The sequence below is a fragment of the Odontesthes bonariensis genome, chromosome 8, assembly GCF_027942865.1.
Source record: "Odontesthes bonariensis isolate fOdoBon6 chromosome 8, fOdoBon6.hap1, whole genome shotgun sequence".
NCBI classification, from domain to species: domain Eukaryota; kingdom Metazoa; phylum Chordata; class Actinopteri; order Atheriniformes; family Atherinopsidae; genus Odontesthes; species Odontesthes bonariensis.
The window spans coordinates 26,992,815-27,015,747 of record NC_134513.1 but is presented as its reverse complement, the minus strand read 5'-3'; the positions used below and the strand labels follow the sequence as shown (position 1 = coordinate 27,015,747).

The window sequence follows — 22,933 nt, the reverse complement described above, 5'->3', positions numbered from 1 at the left end:
AAAGCCTTCAGTTGATCCAAAATGCTGCAGCCAGAGTTTTGATGAGAACTAACAGGAGAGATCATATTTCTCCAGTTTTAGCTTCTCTTCATTGGCTCCCTGTTAAATTCAGAATAGAATTTAAGATTCTTCTCCTTACATATAAAGCTCTTAATGACCGAGCTCCATCATATCTTAAAGATCTCATTGTAAGATATTTTCCTAACAGAGCACTTCGTTCCCAAACTGCAGGTTTACTTGAGGTTCCCAGAGTTTCTAAAAGTAGAATGGGAGGCAGAGCCTTCAGTTATCAGGCCCCTCTCTTGTGGAATAAGCTGCCAGTAAATGTCCGGGAAGCAGACACCCTTTCCACTTTTAAGACCAGGCTTAAAACTTTCCTTTTTTATAAAGCTTATAGTTAGGTCTGTTGAATCTGATAGTGTGTCTGCAAGTGTGTCTTGTTCTGCCTCCACCTCTGGCACCCTCTATGCTTTCATTACCCCCTACCCGAACCAGGGTTTGCATCCCCACCCCGCTGTGACTGGTGTGCAGTTGGTGAGAGTGAGTTGTATGGCTTTGTTTTTGCTGGTATTTTTAGTGATTATAGGACTGTTTAGGTGAGTTTGTCTGCTGAATCTGCTAGTGTGTCTTGTCCTGCCTCCACCTCTGGCACCTTCTATACTTTCATTACCCCCTACCCGAACCAGGATTTGAATCCCATTCCCGCTTATCTTACCTCTTTTATTTCTCCCCCTACCCGAACCAGGGTTTGCATCCCCACCCCGCTGTGACTGGTGTGCAGTTGGTGAGAGGCTGAGGTAGCTTGTGGCTGTAAAAAGATGGTTGTTGTGGTGTGAGGAGCAGATGTATATAGGGAGAATAGGGAATTACTCACTGAGTCTAATCCTTTATTTATTTATTTTTTCGTTAGCACAAGTTTCTTGTGTTTACCTTAAATAGGGATGTCTCAGGTAATCCTGAAACATCCCATAGTTAAGTTGCTATAGGCCTAGACTGCTGGGGGGCCTCATCTGTCACACCTTTCCTCACTTTACTCTCTTTATGTATATGTGATATTATTGTGGTCATTAACTCGTGTTTCCCTGTTCCAACAGATATCCTTTGAATGGTGTTACAGTGCCGCCGAAAATGTGACATTTGCAGACTGCAGGCAACTGATTGGCCAGGGAGTGATGTCACTGGATGAGTCATGAAAGCCACTCCTAACAAGAACCCGGCAACAGCAACAGTTGGATTTGATGAATTCTGTGATCATCAACGAGGTGGATTACTAGACGTAAAGACACAGACCAAGTAGCAGGTATACCTTCGCCTTGATGTCCTAAATTGTTGTGTCATGTTTTGTCCAATAAAAGTGACATCACAGGACTTTTGGACCTCCTTGCTATAACGACCCCACCCACATTGAGGTGGTTGTGAGTAAGTACGAGTGGAAAAGAGCTTAATGTAGCAGGAGAACTGCCTCATTGCACATCAGAATTGTGTATGTTAATGGGAGGAACTGAAGGCCCGTCTTAAGAGATAAATGCCCTTTTTCACCATGGCCTGACATGGCTTTCTTCAAGGTCTTCTAATAAGAAAGTAAGATTTAAGCAAGAAATTAGTGTCAGGAGTGGGATTTGAACCCACACCTCCTTTTGGAGACCAGAAGTCCCTGTGCTAAGGAAGGAATGAAGCCTTGAGTCTGGCACCTTAGACCGCTCGGCCATCCTGACACCATTACCTCCCTGACTGTGTAAAATATGACAAACGTGAACCAAAATGCAAAACGCTACTCTACTTGACTATATTCGACTCAGGTTTTAGGGTTTTTCATGAGGTAGTAACAGCTGGTAGCAGCTACATTTTTAGCACCTACACGGCAGGGATTCGAGTTGAGTCCAGCCGAAAATGTGACGTCTACAGAATGCAGGCCACTGATTGGCCAGGGAGTGATGTCACTGGATGAGTAATGAAAGCAAGAGAGGGCCAGAGGCCATGGGTTGTTATTCAGATTTTCCTTCTTTTGTTTTAAAGTGAATGATCATACTTGAGCAAAAAGGGAATACAGAAATGACATGAGCCCAAAGAAAGGTAAATGTAATGCTCTTGCGCAAGTTTGAATGTTTTTTATTCATATTGTGCATTACAGGAGGTTTGTGATCATTCAAAGAGGCACCACTGAGGACGCTGTGATGGTGGTAACAGGGCTGAACTTTGACTTTAAGTGCTGGATGAAACTTCTGTTGATTATTAAAACTGCTACGCCCAACGTGGGGCTCGAACCCACGACCCTGAGATTAAGAGTCTCATGCTCTACCGACTGAGCTAGCCGGGCTATTCACATGTTACAAAACATGCCTTCCGAAAAAAAAAGAAGAGATAAAACAAGCCAAAGTCAACTTTCAGAGATTTCAAATGACATCGGAACACATTCCTCCCTTTTCAACCTCTACCTACTCCACTCGACTGGATCCCACTCAGCTGTTAGGGTTTTCCATGAGGTAATACCACCTGGCACAAGGTGGAACATTTTGAGCACCTACTCGGTCGGGGTCGAGTTGAGTCCAGCCGAAAATGTGACATTTACAGACTGCAGGCAACTGATTGGCCAGGGAGTGATGTCACTGGATGAGTCATGAAAGCCACTCCTTAACAAGAACCCGGCAACAGCAACAGTTACATTTGATGTATTCTGTGATCATCAATGAGGTGGATTACTAGACGCAAAGACACAGACCAAGTAGCAGGTATACCTTCGCCTTGATGTCCTAAATTGTTGTGTCATGTTTTGTCCAATAAAAGTGACATCACAGGACTTTTGGACCTCCTTGCTATAACGACCCCACCCACATTGAGGTGGTTGTGAGTAAGTACGAGTGGAAAAGAGCTTAATGTAGCAGGAGAACTGCCTCATCGCACATATGAATTGTGTATGTTAATGGGAGGAATTGAAGGCCCGTCTTCAGAGATAAATGCCCTTTTTCACCATGGCCTGACATGGCTTTCTTCAAGGTCTTCTAATAAGAAAGTAAGATTCAAGCAAGAAATTAGTGTCAGGAGTGGGATTTGAACCCACGCCTCCTTTTGGAGACCAGAAGTCCCTGTGCTAAGGAAGGAATGAAGCCTTGAGTCTGGCGCCTTAGACCGCTCGGCCATCCTGACACCACTACTTCCCTGACTGTGTAAAATATGACAAACGTGAACCAAAATGCAAAACGCTACTCTACTTGACTATATTCGACTCAGGTTTTAGGGTTTTTCATGAGGTAGTAACAGCTGGTAGCAGCTACATTTTTAGCACCTACACGGCAGGGATTCGAGTTGAGTCCAGCCGAAAATGTGACGTCTACAGACTGCAGGCCACTGATTGGCCAGGGAGTGATGTCACTGGATGAGTAATGAAAGCAAGAGAGGGCCAGAGGCCATGGGTTGTTATTCAGATTTTCCTTCTTTTGTTTTAAAGTGAATGATCATACTTGAGCAAAAAGGGAATACAGAAATGACATGAGCCCAAAGAAAGGTAAATGTAATGCTCTTGCGCAAGTTTGAATGTTTTTTATTCATATTGTGCATTACAGGAGGTTTGTGATCATTCAAAGAGGCACCACTGAGGACGCTGTGATGGTGGTAACAGGGCTGAACTTTGACTTTAAGTGCTGGATGAAACTTCTGTTGATTATTAAAACTGCTACGCCCAACGTGGGGCTCGAACCCACGACCCTGAGATTAAGAGTCTCATGCTCTACCGACTGAGCTAGCCGGGCTATTCACATGTTACAAAACATGCCTTCCGAAAAAAAAAGAAGAGATAAAACAAGCCAAAGTCAACTTTCAGAGATTTCAAATGACATCGGAACACATTCCTCCCTTTTCAACCTCTACCTACTCCACTCGACTGGATCCCACTCAGCTGTTAGGGTTTTCCATGAGGTAATACCACCTGGCACAAGGTGGAACATTTTTAGCACCTACTCGGTCGGGGTCGAGTTGAGTCCAGCCGAAAATGTGACATTTACAGACTGCAGGCAACTGATTGGCCAGGGAGTGATGTCACTGGATGAGTCATGAAAGCCACTCCTAACAAGAACCCGGCAACAGCAACAGCTGGATTTGATGTATTCTGTGATCATCAACGAGGTGGATTACTAGAAGCAAAGACACAGACCAAGTAGCAGGTATACCTTCACCTTGATGTCCTAAATTGTTGTGTCATGTTTTGTCCAATAAAAGTGACATCACAGGACTTTTGGACCATTTTTCTATAATGACCCTGCCCACATTGAGGTGGTTGTGAGTAAGTACGAGTGGAAAAGAGCTTATTGTAGCAGGAGAACTGCCTCATCGCACATCAGAATTGTGTATGTTAATGGGAGGAACTGAAGTCCTGTCTTCAGAGATAAATGCCTTTTTTCACCATGGCCTGACATGGCTTTCTTCATGGTCTTCTAATAAGCAAGTAAGATTTAAGCAAGAAATTAGTGTCAGAAGTGGGATTTGAACCCACGGCTCCTTTTAAAGACCAGAAGTCCCTGTGCTAAGGAAGGAATGAAGCCTTGAGTCTGGCGCCTTAGACCGCTCGGCCATCCTGACACCACTACTTGCCTGACTGTGTAAAATATGACAAACGTGAACCAAAATGCAAAACGCTACTCTACTTGACTATATTCGACTCAGGTTTTAGGGTTTTCCATGAGGTAGTAACAGCTGGTAGCAGCTACATTTTTAGCACCTACACGGCAGGGATTCGAGTTGAGTCCAGCCGAAAATGTGACGTCTACAGACTGCAGGCCACTGATTGGCCAGGGAGTGATGTCACTGGATGAGTAATGAAAGCAAGAGAGGGCCAGAGGCCATGGGTTGTTATTCAGATTTTCCTTCTTTTGTTTTAAAGTGTCCGGCACTCCATACTCCCGGAGCACCCCCCACAAGAGTCCCCGAGGGACACGGTCGAACGCCTTCTCCAAGTCCACAAAACACATGTAGACCGGTTGGGCGAACTCCCAAACACCCTCCAGGACCCTGCGGAGGGTATAGAGCTGGTCCACTGTTCCACGGCCGGGACGAAAACCACACTGCACCTCCTGAATCCGAGATTCGACTATCCGTCGGATCCTCCTCTCCAGTACCCCCGAATAGACCTTACCAGGGAGGCTGAGGAGTGTGATCCCCCTATAGTTGGAACACACCCTCCGGTCCCCCTTTTTAAAGAGGGGGACCACCACCCCAATCTGCCAGTCCAGAGGCACTGCCCCCGATGTCCACGCGATGCTGCAGAGGCGTGTCAACCAAGACAGCCCCACAACATCCAGAGCCTTGAGGAACTCAGGACGGACCTCATCCACCCCTGGGGCCTTGCCACCGAGGAGTTTTTTGACCACCTCGGCGACCTCAGCCCCAGAGATGGGAGGTCCCACGTCCGAGCTCCCCAACTCTGCTTCCTCATCGGAAGGCGTGTCGGTAGGATTGAGAAGGCCCTCAAAGTATTCCCCCCACCGACTCACGACGTCCCTTGTAGAAGTCAGCAGAGCCCCGCCCTCACCATACACGGTGTTGACGGTGCACCGCTTCCCCCCCCTGAGCCGCCGGATGGCGGACCAGAATCTCCTCGAGGCCGTCCGGAAGTCGTTCTCCATGGCCTCCCCGAACTCTTCCCAAGCCCGAGTTTTTGCCTCAGCAACCGCCGAGGCTGCGTTCCGCTTGGCCTGTCGGTACCCATCAGCTGCTTCCAGAGTCCCACTGGCCAAAAAGGCCCGATAGGACTCCTTCTTCAGCTTGACGGCCTCCCTCACCACTGGTGTCCACCAGCGGGTTCGGGGATTGCCGCCACGACAGGCACCAACCACCTTACGGCCACAGCTCCGGTCGGCCGCCTCAACAATGGAGGCACGGAACATGTCCCATTCGGGCTCAATGTCCCCCACCTCCCTCGGGACATGGTTGAAGCTCTGCCGGAGGTGAGAGTTGAAACTCCTCCTTACAGGGGATTCCGCCAGCCGTTCCCAACAGACCCTCACAATACGTTTGGGCCTGCCAGGTCTGACCGGCTTCCTCCCCCACCAGCGGAGCCAACTCACCACCAGGTGGTGATCAGTTGACAGCTCCGCCCCTCTCTTCACCCGAGTGTCCAAGACATACGGCCGCAAGTCTGACGATACAACCACAAAGTCGATCATCGAGCTGAGGCCTAGGGTGTCCTGGTGCCAGGTGCACATATGGACACCCTTATGCCTGAACATGGTGTTCGTTATGGACAGTCCGTGACGAGCACAGAAGTCCAACAACAAAACACCACTCTGATTCAGATCGGGGGGGCCGTTCCTCCCAATCACGCCCCTCCAGGTCTCACTGTCATTGCCCACGTGAGCATTGAAGTCTCCCAGCAGGACGAGGGAGTCTCCCGGGGGAGCACTCTCCAGTGCCTCCTCCAGGGACTCCAAAAAGGGTGGGTACTCTGAACTGCCGTTCGGTGCATAAGCACAAACAACAGTCAGGACCCGTCCCCCCACCCTAAGGCGGAGGGAGGCTACCCTCTCGTCTACCGGGGTGAACCCCAATGTACAGGCGCACAGCCGGGGGGCAATAAGTATGCCCACACCTGCTCTACGCCTCTCACCACGGGCAACTCCAGAGTGGAAGAGAGTCCAACCCCTCTCGAGGAGGCTGGTTCCGGAGCCCAAGCCATGTGTCGAGGTGAGTCCAACTATATCTAGCCGGAACCGCTCAGCCTCGCGCACCAGCTCAGGCTCCTTCCCCAGCAGAGAGGTGACGTTCCACGTCCCAAGAGCCAGCTTCAGTAGCCGAGGATCAGACCGCCAAGGTCCCCGCCTTCGGCTGCCGCCCAGCTCACACTGCACCCGACCCCCATGGCCCCTCCCACGGGTGGTGAGCCCGTGGGAAGGGGGACCCGTGCCGTTTCTTCGGGCTGTGCCCGACCGAGCCCCACGGGCACAGACCCGGCCACCAGGCGCTCGCCAGCGTGCCCCACCCCTGGGCCTGGCTCCAGGGGGGGGCCCCGGTAACCCACGCCCGGGCAAAGGAACACGGTATCCAAAAATATCATTCATCATAGGGGTTTTGTGAGCTGTTCTTTGTCTGGTCCCTCATCTAGGATCTGTTTGCCATGGGTGACCCTACCAGGGGCTTAAAGCCCCAGACAACATAGCTCCCAGACTCATTGGGGCACGCAAACCCCCCCACCACGATAAGGTGACAGCTCTCGGTCCCTGTATGACCGGTGTCAGAGTTTGGTCCGCATTGCCGGCAGTAAGTCGGACATGTTTCCTGTGAGGGTTGGACTCCGTCAGGGCTGCCCTTTGTCACCGATTCTGTTCCTAATTTTTATGGACAGAATTTCTAGGCGCAGCCAGGGCGTTGAGGGGGTCCGGTTTGGAGATCTCAGAATCGGGTCCCTGCTCTTTGCGGACGATGTGGTTCTGTTGGCGTCCTCAGGCCGTGACCTTCAGCTCTCACTGGAGCGGTTCGCAGCAGAATGTGAAGCGGCTGGGATGAGAATCAGCACCTCCAAGTCCGAGACCATGGTCTTCGACAGGAAAAGGGTGGAATGCCCTCTCCGGGTCGGGAATGAGATCCTTCCCCAAGTGGAGGAGTTCAAGTATCTCGGGGTCTTGTTCACGAGTGAGGGACGAATGGAGCAGGAGATTGACAGACGGATCGGTGCGGCGTCTGCAGTGATGCGGGCTCTGCACCGGCCCGTCGTGGTGAAGAAGGAGCTGAGCCAGAAGGCGAAGCTCTCGATTTACCGGTCAATCTATGTTCCTACCCTCACCTATGGTCACGAGCTGTGGGTAGTGACCGAAAGAACGAGATCGCGAATACAAGCGGCCGAAATGAGTTTCCTCCGCAGGGTGTCTGGGCTCTCCCTTAGAGATAGGGTGAGAAGCTCGGTCATCCGGGAGAGGCTCGGAGTAGAACCGCTGCTCCTCCGCATCGAGAGGAGTCAGATGAGGTGGCTCGGGCATCTGGTTAGGATGCCTCCTGGACGCCTCCCTGGTGAGGTGTTCCGGGCCCGTCCCACTGGGAGGAGGCCCCGGGGAAGACCCAGGACACGTTGGAGAGACTATGTCTCTCGGCTGGCCTGGGAACGCCTCGGGGTCCCCCCAGAAGAGCTGGAGGAAGTGGCCGGGGACAGGGACGTCTGGGTCTCTTTGCTCAAGCTGCTGCCCCCGCGACCCGATCCCCAGACCAGCGGAAGATGATGGATGGATGGATGGATGGATGTTTTAAAGTGAATGATCATACTTGAGCAAACGGGGAATACAGAAATGACATCAGCCCAAAGAAAGGTAAACGTAATGCTCTTGCACAAGTTTGAATGTTTTTTACTCATATTGTGCATTTCAGGACATTTGTGATCATTCAAAGAGGCACCACTGAGGACGCTGTGATGGTGGTAACAGAGCTGAACTTTGACTTTAAGTTCTGGATCAAACAGCTGTTGATTATTAAAACTGCTACATCTGTTGGTTATTAAAACTGCTACGCCCAACGTGGGGCTCAAACCCACAACACTGAGATTAAGAGTCTCATGCTCTACTGACTGAGCTAGCCGGGCTATTCACATATTATAAAACATGCCTTCTGAGAAAAAAAAAAGAGATAAAACAAGCCAAAGTCAACTTTCAGAGATTTCAAATGACTTAGGAACATATTCCTCCCTTTTCAACCTCTACCTACTCCACTCGACTGGATCCCACTCAGCTGTTAGGGTTTTCCATGAGGTAATACCACCTGGCACAAGGTGGAACATTTTTAGCACCTACTCGGTCGGGGTCGAGTTGAGTCCAGCCAAAAATGTGACATTTACACACTGCAGGAAACTGATTGGCCAGGGAGTGATGTCACTGGATGAGTCATGAAAGCCACTCCTTAACAAGAACCCGTCAACAGCAACAGTTGGATTTGATGTATTCTGTGATCATCAATGAGGTGGATTACTAGACGCAAAGACACAGACCAAGTAGCATGTATACCTTCACCTTGATGTCCTAAATTGTTGTGTCATGTTTTGTCCAATAAAAGTGACATCACAGGACTTTTGGACCATTTTTCTATAATGACCCCGCCAACATTGAGGTGGTTGTGAGTAAGTACGAGTGGAAAAGAGCTTAATGTAGCAGGAGAACTGCCTCATTGCACATCAGAATTGTGTATGTTAATGGGAGGAACTGAAGGCCCGTCTTCAGAGATAAATGCCCTTTTTCACCATGGCCTGACATGGCTTTCTTCAAGGTCTTCTAATAAGAAAGTAAGATTCAAGCAAGAAATTAGTGTCAGGAGTGGGATTTGAACCCACGCCTCCTTTTGGAGACCAGAAGTCCCTGTGCTAAGGAAGGAATGAAGCCTTGAGTCTGGCGCCTTAGACCGCTCGGCCATCCTGACACCACTACTTCCCTGACTGTGTAAAATATGACAAACGTGAACCAAAATGCAAAACGCTACTCTACTTGACTATATTCGACTCAGGTTTTAGGGTTTTTCATGAGGTAGTAACAGCTGGTAGCAGCTACATTTTTAGCACCTACACGGCAGGGATTCGAGTTGAGTCCAGCCGAAAATGTGACGTCTACAGACTGCAGGCCACTGATTGGCCAGGGAGTGATGTCACTGGATGAGTAATGAAAGCAAGAGAGGGCCAGAGGCCATGGGTTGTTATTCAGATTTTCCTTCTTTTGTTTTAAAGTGAATGATCATACTTGAGCAAACGGGGAATACAGAAATGACATGAGCCCAAAGAAAGGTCAAAGTAATGCTCTTGCAAAAATTTGAATGTTATTTATTCATATTGTGCATTTCAGGAGGTTTGTGATCATTCAAAGAGGCACCACTGAGGACGCTGTGATGGTGGTGACAGGGCTGAACTTTGACTTTAAGTGCTGGATCAAACATCTGTTGATTATTAAAACTGCTACGCCCAACGTGGGGCTCAAACCCAAGACCCTGAGATTAAGAGTCTCATGCTCTACCGACTGAGCTAGCCGGGCTATTCACAAGTTATAAAACATGCCTTCCGAGAAAAAAAAAAAAGAGATAAAAAAAGCCAAAGTCAACTTTCAGAGATTTCGAATGACATCGGAACACATTCCTCCCTTTTCAACCTCTACCTACTCCACTCGACTGGATCCCACTCAGCTGTTAGGGTTTTCCATGAGGTAATACCACCTGGCACAAGGTGGTACATTTTTAGCACCTACTCGGTCGGGGTCGAGTTGAGTCCAGCCGAAAATGTGACATTTACACACTGCAGGAAACTGATTGGCCAGGGAGTGATGTCACTGGATGAGTCATGAAAGCCACTCCTTAACAAGAACCCGTCAACAGCAACAGTTGGATTTGATGTATTCTGTGATCATCAATGAGGTGGATTACTAGACGCAAAGACACAGACCAAGTAGCATGTATACCTTCACCTTGATGTCCTAAATTGTTGTGTCATGTTTTGTCCAATAAAAGTGACATCACAGGACTTTTGGACCATTTTTCTATAATGACCCCGCCAACATTGAGGTGGTTGTGAGTAAGTACGAGTGGAAAAGAGCTTAATGTAGCAGGAGAACTGCCTCATTGCACATCAGAATTGTGTATGTTAATGGGAGGAACTGAAGGCCCGTCTTCAGAGATAAATGCCCTTTTTCACCATGGCCTGACATGGCTTTCTTCAAGGTCTTCTAATAAGAAAGTAAGATTCAAGCAAGAAATTAGTGTCAGGAGTGGGATTTGAACCCACGCCTCCTTTTGGAGACCAGAAGTCCCTGTGCTAAGGAAGGAATGAAGCCTTGAGTCTGGCGCCTTAGACCGCTCGGCCATCCTGACACCACTACTTCCCTGACTGTGTAAAATATGACAAACGTGAACCAAAATGCAAAACGCTACTCTACTTGACTATATTCGACTCAGGTTTTAGGGTTTTTCATGAGGTAGTAACAGCTGGTAGCAGCTACATTTTTAGCACCTACACGGCAGGGATTCGAGTTGAGTCCAGCCGAAAATGTGACGTCTACAGACTGCAGGCCACTGATTGGCCAGGGAGTGATGTCACTGGATGAGTAATGAAAGCAAGAGAGGGCCAGAGGCCATGGGTTGTTATTCAGATTTTCCTTCTTTTGTTTTAAAGTGAATGATCATACTTGAGCAAACGGGGAATACAGAAATGACATGAGCCCAAAGAAAGGTCAAAGTAATGCTCTTGCAAAAATTTGAATGTTATTTATTCATATTGTGCATTTCAGGAGGTTTGTGATCATTCAAAGAGGCACCACTGAGGACGCTGTGATGGTGGTGACAGGGCTGAACTTTGACTTTAAGTGCTGGATCAAACATCTGTTGATTATTAAAACTGCTACGCCCAACGTGGGGCTCAAACCCAAGACCCTGAGATTAAGAGTCTCATGCTCTACCGACTGAGCTAGCCGGGCTATTCACAAGTTATAAAACATGCCTTCCGAGAAAAAAAAAAAAGAGATAAAAAAAGCCAAAGTCAACTTTCAGAGATTTCGAATGACATCGGAACACATTCCTCCCTTTTCAACCTCTACCTACTCCACTCGACTGGATCCCACTCAGCTGTTAGGGTTTTCCATGAGGTAATACCACCTGGCACAAGGTGGTACATTTTTAGCACCTACTCGGTCGGGGTCGAGTTGAGTCCAGCCGAAAATGTGACATTTACAGACTGCAGGCAACTGATTGGCCAGGGAGTGATGTCACTGGATGAGTCATTTCGGTTGCTATGCGCCGACCTTATCGGCAGCAAGTCTGTGTAGCTCTCAATTTTTCTCATCGTTTATATGATTATTGGTCATTTTTCGTTTTTTGTTTCTATCTAAACATTTTTAGTTAGTTTTTATTGATCTGCTATTTTGTTTTAATTAATTTTTTTGACAATATGCACAACTACTAAAGCAGTGTACACAAGAGAAGAACTTTTGGCACTGTCAAAGATTGGACACGGAATTAAACATCCAATTCCGACCGAGCTTAAAAAGCTGTACCGTGAATGCAGAGCTGGAGCGAAACTAAAGGCAAAGAGGCACAACAGGAGGTGGAGGTACAAACCTTTTCTGCCCTCGGTGATCATGGGAAACGCTAACTCACTGCCTAACAAGTGTGATGAGTTAGAGGCGCTTGTGCGGAACCAACAGCTGTATAAGGAGATCAGTTTGATCTGTCTGTCTGAGTCCTGGCTGAACGACAGCACATCAGACTCATGTGTGGACATACCCGACTTCACAGCCGTACGAGCGGATCGTGACCCGAGTACGAGCGGCGGTAAGCGGAAAGGCGGGGGTGTTATACTTTTCTTTAATCAGAGATGGGTAAACCCCCGCAATGTGACCATTAAGGAGAGGGTTTAAGGAGAGGGTTTGATGCTGTCAGTTGGTTTCCGTGTGTTCTATGCGCCCAGAGAGTTCCCATACACAGTCGTCATCGTTGTTTACATTCCACCGAGGGCAGCACCTGTAACGGCGTGTGATGTCATCCATGAAGCCGTTGCTAGGATACAGACCCAGCATCCTGAGGCATTCATTGCAATCACAGGAGATTTCAACCACGTCTCTCTATCCTCCTGCCTGACTGGCTTTGTACAGTTTGTGGACTGTCCAACACGTGGAGAAAAGACATTAGATCTGTTCTATGCTAACGTGAAGAAGGCTTACGGTGCGTTCACACCAAACGCGGTCGATTACATACAAAGTCAATGCAAAGACGCGATTAGACGCGGATTCGAGCCGGCGGCGCAATGAGGCGTGGTGGGGCGGCGCGGTGAGGAGCGGTGAGGAGCGGTGAGGAGCGGTGAGGCGGTGCGGTGATGCGGTGGCCGTCGCGCGAGTGAAAATATGCGATTCGCCCGAGTTCAAAAAATCCAACTTTGGCGAAATATTCGCGCCAGACAGCCTATCAGCGTTGAGATTCTGGACTACGTCATTGCGTCCCGGGATCCCGCCTATTCCAGGAAAAATGGAAGATACACTTATAGTCGCCGTCTGTGGGCTCCCGGTGCTCTACGACACCACCTCACCCTCCTACCGGGATAGGAACCAGAAGGAGCTCGCCTGGAGGAGGGTGAGTGAGGCGACCGGTCTACCTGGTAAGTTGTGAAAATGTTGTGATTTCAGCTATCTGCTGTAGATACTTCTCTGTCTACAAAGTTAGCAGCACTAGCTAGCACTAGCAGCTAGCTAGCACTAGCAGCCTTCGCCGTCCGGTATATTGAATATTTATCTGTTTACGTTATTGTTCTTGTCAGTTGAAATATGCCGGAGGAGATGGAAGGGGCTCAGGGACACTTATTTAAAAGAGAGAAAGAAGGAGGCAGGATTGAAGAATGGGTCGGCAGCAGGGTCAGGGAAAAGGTGGAGGTACTCTGCGGTCCTCTCTTTTCTCGACCCCTTCGTCACCCCAAGGGAAACGAGCGGCAACATGGGGCGGGGGGTCGAGGAAGAGAGGTCCGCAGAGTACAGTCAGGATGAGGGAGCAGCAGGTGAGGACCAGGCAGCAGGAGCAGCAGCAGCAGCAGCAGCAGCAGCAGCAGAGAGTGACGTGAGAGGTTGGTTTTCAATGAAGACACACACAAGGGAAACATATGGGAAATAGTGTCACATAGATGAATAACCCTTTTTTTTTTTAAAAAAAGTCACTAGGTTGTGGTTAGGGGAAAATCAAAGTCTAGATAATATAATGGCTAACTTTATGATGTATTAATATTTGTCTAACAGACATCCCTGATCAGTCCTCTGATGCTAGTGACACCGAGGCATCTGCTGCTGCTGCTCCTGCTGCTGCTGCTCCATCAAGAGCAGTCACTGGTAAGCACATGACAAATTAGATTCCATTTTTTAAATGGCAAGAGTATGCAGTTATGTTTTCACGAGAACAACTACTTTATTTGTTGCCTTTTCATGTTTGATCCATAACTTTGTGTTTTTGGCTGATTTCATAATTTTCAGTCAGAAATAATGTCATGTCAAACTGTCATTATTAAAAAATCTGATCTAATTGAATCACCCTATATTTCAATTTTCATACAGCACCAAAGAGGGCCAGGAGGAGGATACAGGAAAGCCCCATAGAGGGGCTTCTGCTGGAGGTCCTCAAGAGGAGCGCTCTGCAACCCCCACCACCCCCACCCCCATCTGAGGATGAACTCTTCCTCAGGAGCCTGCTTCCTTCACTGCAGAGGTTGCCGCCCCAGCAGAAGGAAATTCTTAAATTTCAGATGTATAAATTGGTTTTTGAATCCACTTCTGTTTCGTTAAATTTGGAACCTGTTGAGTAGGCTGCTGGGGCGATAATCTCTGCAGTGAAGGAACCAGGCTCGCTCTCTCTCTCTCCCCCTCTCTCTCCCTCTCTCTCGTATATACACACACTGACACACACACACACATTTTCCCAATAAAACATTTTTTTGAATTTAAAATGACTGTTGGTCTTTTTCCATTTAGTAGTCATTTGTTATTATGTTTGTATGTTAGCAGTGGTTTTATGTTATTATGTAATATTATTGTGTTGTAATACAATGTAGACATGCCCAATTAAAGATGTTACAACACAATAATACTGTAAAATAAAAACAGACACAAATGTTCTCTGTGGTATAAATATGGATTAATGACACAGACACAGGTATATATTTATTTTGGTGCTCATATTAAAGAATATTTGCCCTGCAGTAATGTGTGGGTGGCTCTTAAAAGAGCCGTTTTGGGGGTGCACTACACGGTGTCTTGCCATGGGACAGCTCCCTCTGCAGAGAAGAAGGATGTGAAGGTCTCCCTCACCCTGACGGCCTCTCTTCCCGCGTTGTTGGCAGCAAGTCTTCCCAGACCTGGCAGTGGCTCCACTTCACCAGCTGGGATGCTCCTCCCTGCAGCTGTCTGGTTGGTACTCCTCATAAAGTTGTGGAGAACACAGGTCGCCTTCACACACTTCTCCGCAACTTCAGGTTGGACCTCGATGGCACGCCTGTACATCCTCCATTGTGAGGAAAGGATGCCAAAGGCACACTCCACCACCAGCCGAGCTCTGGACAGACGGTAATTAAACGCCCTTCTCTCTTTTGGCAGCACACGTCCAGGGAAGGGCCTCATGAGGTTTTTCCGGAGTGGAAATGCCTCATCACCGACGAACACGTGTGGCTGTGGTCCGCGGTGCTCAGCTCCTGGTAGCGGCAGGTCAGCAGGCAGTTGGAGAGTGCCAGACTGAAGCGCTTGACCAAAAGCTGAGTTGGCCAGAATCCCTCCGTCGCTGCTCCTCCCATAGCCCCCGAATCAACCACCCGAAAACAATAACGGGCATCTACAACTGCCAAGAGAACCAGAGAGAATGTTCCCTTGTAGTTGTAGAACTGGGATCCGCTGTTTGCAGGGGCTTTCAGCACAACGTGCTTCCCATCCAGCGCTCCACAGCAGAGAGGAAAATTCCACCGCTCCTCAAAACTCCCTGCGATGGACCTCCACTCCTCCGTGGTGGGCACAGCCATGAACTCCTCCACAAGGCAGTCCCAAATGGCAGTGACCACATCGCTGACAACAGAGGAGACGGTGGAGACCCCGACCCTGAAGCTGTTGGCGATGGTCCTGAAGGAGTCCCCAGTAGCTAGATATCTGCAGCACAGAAAATAATTCATTTAGCTGAGTTGTTCAAAACTATAGCAGTGGTTTTATTGACTTTTCAAAATACGAACATTAGTCAAATTCACCAGCTACTCAATGGTAAATTATTCATTTATTTTCTGTAGGCTATTTTAGTTGATGAGTAAAATATAATTTAAGAAATAGTTGTATTTAAGTAAAAGTAAAATGCCACTGTAGTAAAGTAGGTAGGCTACATTAATTCAGGCGACATGAGTACTAGATAGTGATGTTTTAAATAGATCTTTTTAATTGATTTATCTGCCACTCACCGGAGACAGATGGACAGGCGCTCCGCAGCTGAAATGGAGCGCCTGTAGTTGGTGTCCTGCCGAGAGATCACGGCACCGATCCTCCCCAGCAGGTCATCAAACTGGGTCCTGGTGAGCCTGAAATACCGCTGGAAGCGGCCGTCATCCAGACGCAACTCCTGGAGAAGGTGGTGAAATTCTCCGTGCTGAGTGCGCCTCCGGAGGATGTCACTGACCCAGACACGACGGCGTGTGCGTTTCTCGGACTTCCACCGCAGGTACAAGTACGCGATAGTACATATATCAGCCATGGTTGATGAGACAATGAAATGGAGGGAATGGCGCCAAATAGCCCGCTTTTTTTTTACTCGCGCGAAAGAGGCGTTTGAGGCGATGGAATTTAATTTACACCTGCGGCAACGATCGCGCGATGAAGGCAGTGCGAATATTCGCATCGCGTTTGGTGTGAACGCACTGTTACAGGGCAGTGTCTCTTCCAGCACTGGGTAGATCTGATCACAGCATGGTCTATCTACAACCCACATACAAACCGTGTGTACAAAGACTTCCTGTTACTACCAGATCTTTCAGGAAGTGGTCACCAGAGGCGAGTGATGCATTGAGAGACTGATTTGATGTCACAGACTGGGCTGTACTGCTGGAGGAAGATGAAATGGACATTGACATGGACAGGAGGCTCAGCACCATCACAGACTACATTAACTTCTGTAGGGACACTGTGATTCCAGTCAGGACTGTAAGGTGCTATCCAAATAACAAACCATGGATCACCAGTGACATCAAAGACCTCCTGAACCAGAAAAAGAGGGCGTTCCAGAATGGGTATAGAGAAAGGCGGAGGAGTGTACAACAGGAGCTTAAAAAGACATTACGTTGAGCTAAGGTGGAGTACAAGAAAAAGGTAGAGAGACAGCTGGAGAACAATAACACCAAGGAGGTGTGGAGAAGCATGAGGACCATCACTGGATACAGACTGAAGAACTCTCAGTCTGTAGAAGGTGATGTGGACAGAGCCAGCACTTTCAACCAATATTACAACAGGTTTGACAGTGTGGCTTTTCCCTCCTCTGCTGCTGCTCCCTCCACCCCCACCACTACAGCTGCTTCCTCTATACTGCTTCCACTGCCCTGCTGTAGTTCCACCTCAATGGCAACCTGCATCGCCAAGCCTCCTCCTCCGCCTGACTGCACCTCTACCTCTGCTGTCACCAACAAGCTTCTTCTGTCCAGCTGTACCTCCACCTCTGCAGCAACTTCCCCCGCCTGGTCTCCTGAGCCAAGCTACACCTCCACCTGTGTGGCAGCTTCCACCACCAGGCATCCTGAGCCCAGCTGCACTTCCACCTCTGCAGCAACTTCCACCGCCTGGTCTCCTGAGCCAAGCTACACCTCCACCTGTGTGGCAACTTCCACCACCAGGCATCCTGAGCCCAGCTGTACCTCCACCTCTGCAGCAACTTCCACCGCCTGGCCTCATCAGCCCAGCTGCACCTCCACCTCTGCGGCAGCTTCCACCACCAGGCATCCAGAGCCCAGCTGCACATCCACCTCTGCGGCAGCTTCCACCGCCTGGCCTCCTCGGTCCAGCTGCTCCTCCACCTCTGCAGCAACTCCCACCACTAGCCCTCCTCTGTCCAGCTGCACCCCGACCCCCAACTCTATGGTTGATAGCACCATCACTCCTGTCGTCATCCCTCCGCTACAACCTCTGTGTCTAACTATAGAGGAGGTTGGTGCTGAGCTCAGGAGACTTAAGTCAGGGAGGGCTTCAGGCCCAGATGGAGTCTGTCCAAGGCTTCTGAGGGACTGTGCTGGTCAACTAGCAGTCCCTCTTCAGAGGCTCTTTAATATGAGCATTCAGATGGAAAAAGTCCCGGTGCTGTGGAAAACTTCTTGTCTCATAGGGCAACCGGTGGAGCTGAATGACTACAGACCGGTGGCTTTGACATCTCATATCATGAAGACCTTGGAGAGACTCCTTGTTCGTCGCATGAGATTGCAGGTTGCTGAGGCTCTTGACCCCCTCCAGTTTGCCTACCAGAAACACATAGGAGTGGAAGACGCGATTCTGTACATGTTGCATCGGGCATATGCTTATCTGGATGTGCCTGGTTCATATGTGAGAGTCATGTTCTTTGACTTCTCCAGTGCCTTCAACACCATACAGCCTCCCATACTGAAAGACAAGCTGCTTGGTGTAGGTGTGGCCCCCTCCCTGACATCATGGATTAGCAGCTGCAGTGAGAGGCTCATCTCTCTGCGCTGCAGGACTGAGAGGTTCAGAAGGTCCTTCGTTCCCACAGCCATAAGGCTTTATAACAGTGACTGCTGAGTTCTTCTCAAATTGATTGATTGATTTTTATTTATTTGTTTATTTTGACATTTAGGCATTTATTATTATTTAGTTCGTAGTAGAATTATTATTGTTGTTTTATTGTTGTTAATTCAATCATTGTAAATATTTTAAAAAAAATTGAGCAACTTGACGAATTTGAATTTCCCCCATTGGGGGATAAATAAAGAATTATTCTATTCTATTCTATTCTATTCGCAAGAATGATGCCTGGGCCCGCCGACAGTATCACTAAATTTCCCTTTAAGCGGTCAGAATGGCCGAGCGGCCGAGAGCACTGGGCAGGTTTTGGGAATCCCCAACATTACATCTCCACTGGTATGATTTTCTTAGGATTCATTGCATTAAGGCTTTAAACAGTGCAGTATTAATGGTTTGCCCTCTGAGTCATAGTGCACAAATGTTAGACCTACTGACTGACCACGCATAGCATCTCGCTGTCCTCAGCCATATCCATGACCTGCATTTACAAAACCCCAAAGAGTATCGGCCAAAAACAAACATGAGCCTTGGAAAAGATAGCTTGCCAGCCAGCTGCCAATGTCACAGTGGTAACATCCATTTTTTTTGCATGAGCTGTTTCACTGTTTCTTCTGTGACCCTGAAGGGACTCTTTAGTTTTGTGTGACATTAACGTATAAGCTTTATTAAGGACTCTCTGTAGTTCCACATATAAAAATGATTTCTGACCAAGGTCCCCTTTATCTCTGGCAGTAGAAGAAACTGAAGTTCCTCAAAATGTCAGTAACAAGTTAGACTGGGTAAAATGAGCTTTATTTCTGTTGTCACACATTAAGACTGAAAGGGGCACCTAAAAAGATTTGGGATTCATGTTTGAACCTTATCAGAGGATGAAAGTGGAAGTGGACTTGACATATGGGTTGCCTCCTCAAAGGACCGGAACATGTGTATGATTTCCTGTGAGTTCCAATCTTCTTCAAAGCGATGTATTTTTTTTAACTGAAATGTACTTTTGATTGTGAAACTGCCACCAAGAAAGCAGCCACATTGGCAGTGGTGGGATTTGAACCCAGAGAGACTGGAGCCTAAATCCAGCGCCTTAGACCACTCGGCCACACTACCCAAGATATCTTTGAGCCAACTACAAGGGAGCGTCACCTTTAAAAGACGGACTGAACTGAAGGATTGTAAGCAACAGTTGTCAGTGGACCCTGTAAGATGAAACTTTTCTTACTCAGAATAACAACTGATGAGTACCAGTTGTAGTCTTGCCACTGTGCAACACCCATAGATATTTCTTGTGCTCTTCATCTAACGCCATGAAATCTTTACAGAAGAGAGCATAGCAAGAGAAGAGTATAAACTGGTGGAACTCAACAAGATGATCGACTAGCAGAGGATGGTTTCGATCCATCGACCTCTGGGTTATGGGCCCAGCACGCTTCCGCTGCGCCACTCTGCTTTTGCATTTCAGTCTGTAGACGTAAGACAGGAAATTGTGTTGGATGATACATTTGAGGATTTAAAGCACCTCGGAACAAGCGCTGTGCAACACCGTGTAACCCACTACTGAGTATGTACACGTCAATGATAGGCTCAGTTCAATAGACTAGAGAATAAGAGACACTAGGCTCTGGGGAGAGTAGGAAAAGACAGTGCAATTAAAAGAACACCACACAAGGATATAAGTTTTTCTTTCTTTAGTAATGAATTGAAAAGTTAGAGGTATTTACAATTGCCAAAATAAAAGATTTGACCCTTTTAAAATAAAATAAAAATGAATTGTCCTTCAAAAGTTGAGTAATAGTCCTTTAAATCCTCCAAATGGAAAAGTAAAGTTCCTTTAAGTTGTTGTTCCAAAAAAGAAAAGAGTTCCTTTCAAGCAGATCAGTTCAAGACGTTAAATCTTGGTTCAGTTCGCAAAGTGTTAATTCAAGTCAATAAGTCAAGTCAGTCATAGTCAGTGATGTGACACAAGCAGGCCACAATCCTACCAGATATGCCATGTGCAATGACATACAACAGGATCACACTCGAATGGGTGGTTGGCTCGCCATGTAATGCAGTCCACGAATCCTCAGTGGAATCCAGATCTAGCTCAAAAACTTGACCTGTGTAACCATACCCTTAGTTAAGCTACACATATAGGACAAAGTTCAATTCCTATCAAATATCATCAATCAGTTTAAACTTAAAGTAGTTGTGCAACATTTAAATCAATCTCCTCAAAAGAAAAGCTATGCTAACTGCATACACTTTGTTTACACTGAAAAGCATTGCATACCATTCAGTTAAATAACCATTATCAAGTAACAGGATAAATACTATGAAATAAACAACATTTTGTACTGAAATCACGGTAACCTTGCAATTATACACAAACATTACCGAGTACAGTGGTTATCATGAGGACACGTTCAGTCCTCTCACCTTGCACGCGCTGGGTGCGTGATCACAGCATGTGAAATACAGTCAGCTCATTCCGAGCTTTAAGCTTACTGTTTTCAACCAAAATATACCACTTTCACAATTAACACAACAAGTATTAACAAAACAAAATACAATTCTGAGGTTTCACCGAAGTATTTACCAATGATAAACAATATAAGACTTAGGTTACAACAGTAATAGACAAGTTGTCTTACCGAGACGATTCAACGGAAGAAAGACTCGACGAAACGAAGCTTCTGGTCACATACAGCATTTACAGAGCTGATCGCTCAGTACTCCAAAAGGAACTTAAGCTTCATAAACAAACTTAGAAATACTCCATCCATCCATTATCTATACCGCTGAATCCGTCGATCGGGTCGCGGGTGGGCTGGAGCCTATCCCAGCAGTCAATGGGCGAGAGGCGGGGTACACCCTGGACAGGCCGCCAGTCCATCGCAGGGCCACATAGAGACATACGAGACAAACAACCATGCACGCTCATACTCACTCCTAAGGACAATTTAGAGATGCCAATCAACCTAACATGCATGATTTGTTGGACAGTGGGAGGAAGCCGGAGAACCCACGCATACACGGGGAGAACATGCAAACTCCACACAGAAAGGCCCCAGCTGGGTGTTGAACCTGGAACCTTCTTGCTGTGAGGGGACGGTGCTAACCACCACACCACCGTGCAGCCCTACTTAGAAATACTTTTTTTTTTAATTGTTTCTAGCTCCGAGGAAAATGAAAGTCTCCAACTTTCTGGCTCTCCTCAACTCGAAAACTGAACGGCTCCGCGAAAAGCCGAATGCTTGCAAAATAGCATGTCAAAATAAAAGCACCAAAACTTAACTGTCACAGTAAAAGTACTGCTATATCAAATACATGTAAATCATGTTTTTAACAAGAACAACCCATCATTCATGAATTGTTTCATCAGAGTTCTCACTATTTATAATCCCATTTTACTATTTATGCTTTTTGTCAACCATTTATTGTACCTTTTTAATATGCATTTGTCAACCGGGTTACACCAGCTTCCATGTTAAGGTTTTGGAAATCTGGGAACCTCCAAGTTACCATCACAACATTAGCAGTCACCGCAGTACTTTCAATGGCGTCTTCAGAGGATGGAAGTGGACTTTATATATGGGTTACATCCCCAAAGGACCAGCACATGTGTCTGATTTCCTGTGAGTTCCATCTTCTTCATGGCGATGTTTTTTTTAAAACTGATTTGTACTTTTGATTGTGAAACTGCCACCAAGAAAGCAGCCACATTGGCAGTGGTGGGATTTGAACCCAAGCCTCCATAGAGACTGGAGCCTAAATCCAGCGCCTTAGACCACTCGGCCACACTACCAAAGATACCATTGAGCCAACTACAAGGGACCGTCACCTTTAAAAGTTGGACTGAACTGAAGGATTGTAATCAACAGTTGTCAGTAGACCCTGTAAGATGAAACTTTTCTAACTCAGAATAACAACTGATGAGTACCAGTTGTAGTCTTGCCACTGTGCAACACCCATAGATATTTCTTGTGCTCTTCATCTAACGCCATGAAATCTTTACAGAAGAGAGCATAGCAAGAGAATAGTATAAACTGGTGGAACTCAACAAGATGATCGACCTCTGGGTTATGGGCCCAGCACGCTTCCACTGCGCCACTCTGCTTTTGCATTTCAGTCTGTAGGCGTAAGACAGGAAATTGTGTTGGGAGATACATTTGAGGATTTAAAGCACCTCGGAACAAGCGCCGTGCAACTCAGCTTCCATGTTAAGGTTTTGGAAATCTAGGAACCTCCAAGTTACCATCACAACATTAGCAATCACCGCAGTACTTTCAATGGCATCTTCAGAGGATGGAAGTGGACTTTATATATGGGTTACATCCCCAAAGGACCAGCACATGTGTCTGATTTCCTGTGAGTTCCATCTTCTTCATGGCGACTTTTTTTTAAAAACTGATTTGTACTTTTGATTGTGAAACTGCCACCAAGAAAGCAGCCACATTGGCAGTGGTGGGATTTGAACCCACGCCTCCACAGAGAGTGGAAACTAAATCCAGCTCCTTAGACAACTCGGTCACACTACCAAACATATCTTTGATCCAACTACAAGGGACCCTCACACGGGGCAGTTGTTTTGATGTGATTTTTATAGCACTTCACCTCAGTTACAGCTGGAAACTTGCTGGGCACAGGTGGCTCTGATTGCTCTCTGTTGGAGCTGCAGAAAGCCCACTCGGAAGCTCACTCACTACAAAGTGTGGAAAGTGTCA

General features: G+C 47.3%; 13 non-coding genes across 13 annotated transcripts; all 13 read right to left on the bottom strand.

The window, feature by feature from the left end:
• Positions 1–1,604: 1,604 nt before the first annotated feature.
• On the bottom strand, positions 1,605–1,715 carry trnal-caa (transfer RNA leucine (anticodon CAA)). Its single transcript has 2 exons — positions 1,678–1,715; positions 1,605–1,650 (listed from the first exon to the last, which is right to left on the bottom strand). It is a non-coding gene; the product is annotated as a tRNA-Leu (tRNA).
• Positions 1,716–2,244: 529 nt separating this feature from the next.
• trnak-cuu (transfer RNA lysine (anticodon CUU)) lies at positions 2,245–2,317 on the bottom strand. Its single transcript has one exon. It is a non-coding gene; the product is annotated as a tRNA-Lys (tRNA).
• Positions 2,318–3,033: 716 nt separating this feature from the next.
• On the bottom strand, positions 3,034–3,144 carry trnal-caa (transfer RNA leucine (anticodon CAA)). Its single transcript has 2 exons — positions 3,107–3,144; positions 3,034–3,079 (listed from the first exon to the last, which is right to left on the bottom strand). It is a non-coding gene; the product is annotated as a tRNA-Leu (tRNA).
• A 529-nt stretch (positions 3,145–3,673) lies between these two features.
• Positions 3,674–3,746, bottom strand: trnak-cuu (transfer RNA lysine (anticodon CUU)). The gene has a single exon. It is a non-coding gene; the product is annotated as a tRNA-Lys (tRNA).
• Positions 3,747–4,461: 715 nt separating this feature from the next.
• trnal-caa (transfer RNA leucine (anticodon CAA)) lies at positions 4,462–4,572 on the bottom strand. The gene is made up of 2 exons: positions 4,535–4,572; positions 4,462–4,507 (listed from the first exon to the last, which is right to left on the bottom strand). It is a non-coding gene; the product is annotated as a tRNA-Leu (tRNA).
• A 3,909-nt stretch (positions 4,573–8,481) lies between these two features.
• Positions 8,482–8,554, bottom strand: trnak-cuu (transfer RNA lysine (anticodon CUU)). The gene has a single exon. It is a non-coding gene; the product is annotated as a tRNA-Lys (tRNA).
• A 716-nt stretch (positions 8,555–9,270) lies between these two features.
• trnal-caa (transfer RNA leucine (anticodon CAA)) lies at positions 9,271–9,381 on the bottom strand. Its single transcript has 2 exons — positions 9,344–9,381; positions 9,271–9,316 (listed from the first exon to the last, which is right to left on the bottom strand). It is a non-coding gene; the product is annotated as a tRNA-Leu (tRNA).
• A 529-nt stretch (positions 9,382–9,910) lies between these two features.
• trnak-cuu (transfer RNA lysine (anticodon CUU)) lies at positions 9,911–9,983 on the bottom strand. The gene has a single exon. It is a non-coding gene; the product is annotated as a tRNA-Lys (tRNA).
• Positions 9,984–10,701: 718 nt separating this feature from the next.
• On the bottom strand, positions 10,702–10,812 carry trnal-caa (transfer RNA leucine (anticodon CAA)). Its single transcript has 2 exons — positions 10,775–10,812; positions 10,702–10,747 (listed from the first exon to the last, which is right to left on the bottom strand). It is a non-coding gene; the product is annotated as a tRNA-Leu (tRNA).
• Positions 10,813–11,341: 529 nt separating this feature from the next.
• Positions 11,342–11,414, bottom strand: trnak-cuu (transfer RNA lysine (anticodon CUU)). Its single transcript has one exon. It is a non-coding gene; the product is annotated as a tRNA-Lys (tRNA).
• Positions 11,415–19,263: 7,849 nt separating this feature from the next.
• Positions 19,264–19,337, bottom strand: trnal-uag (transfer RNA leucine (anticodon UAG)). Its single transcript has one exon. It is a non-coding gene; the product is annotated as a tRNA-Leu (tRNA).
• A 268-nt stretch (positions 19,338–19,605) lies between these two features.
• trnam-cau (transfer RNA methionine (anticodon CAU)) lies at positions 19,606–19,677 on the bottom strand. Its single transcript has one exon. It is a non-coding gene; the product is annotated as a tRNA-Met (tRNA).
• A 2,255-nt stretch (positions 19,678–21,932) lies between these two features.
• On the bottom strand, positions 21,933–22,014 carry trnal-uag (transfer RNA leucine (anticodon UAG)). The gene has a single exon. It is a non-coding gene; the product is annotated as a tRNA-Leu (tRNA).
• Positions 22,015–22,933: the final 919 nt, after the last annotated feature.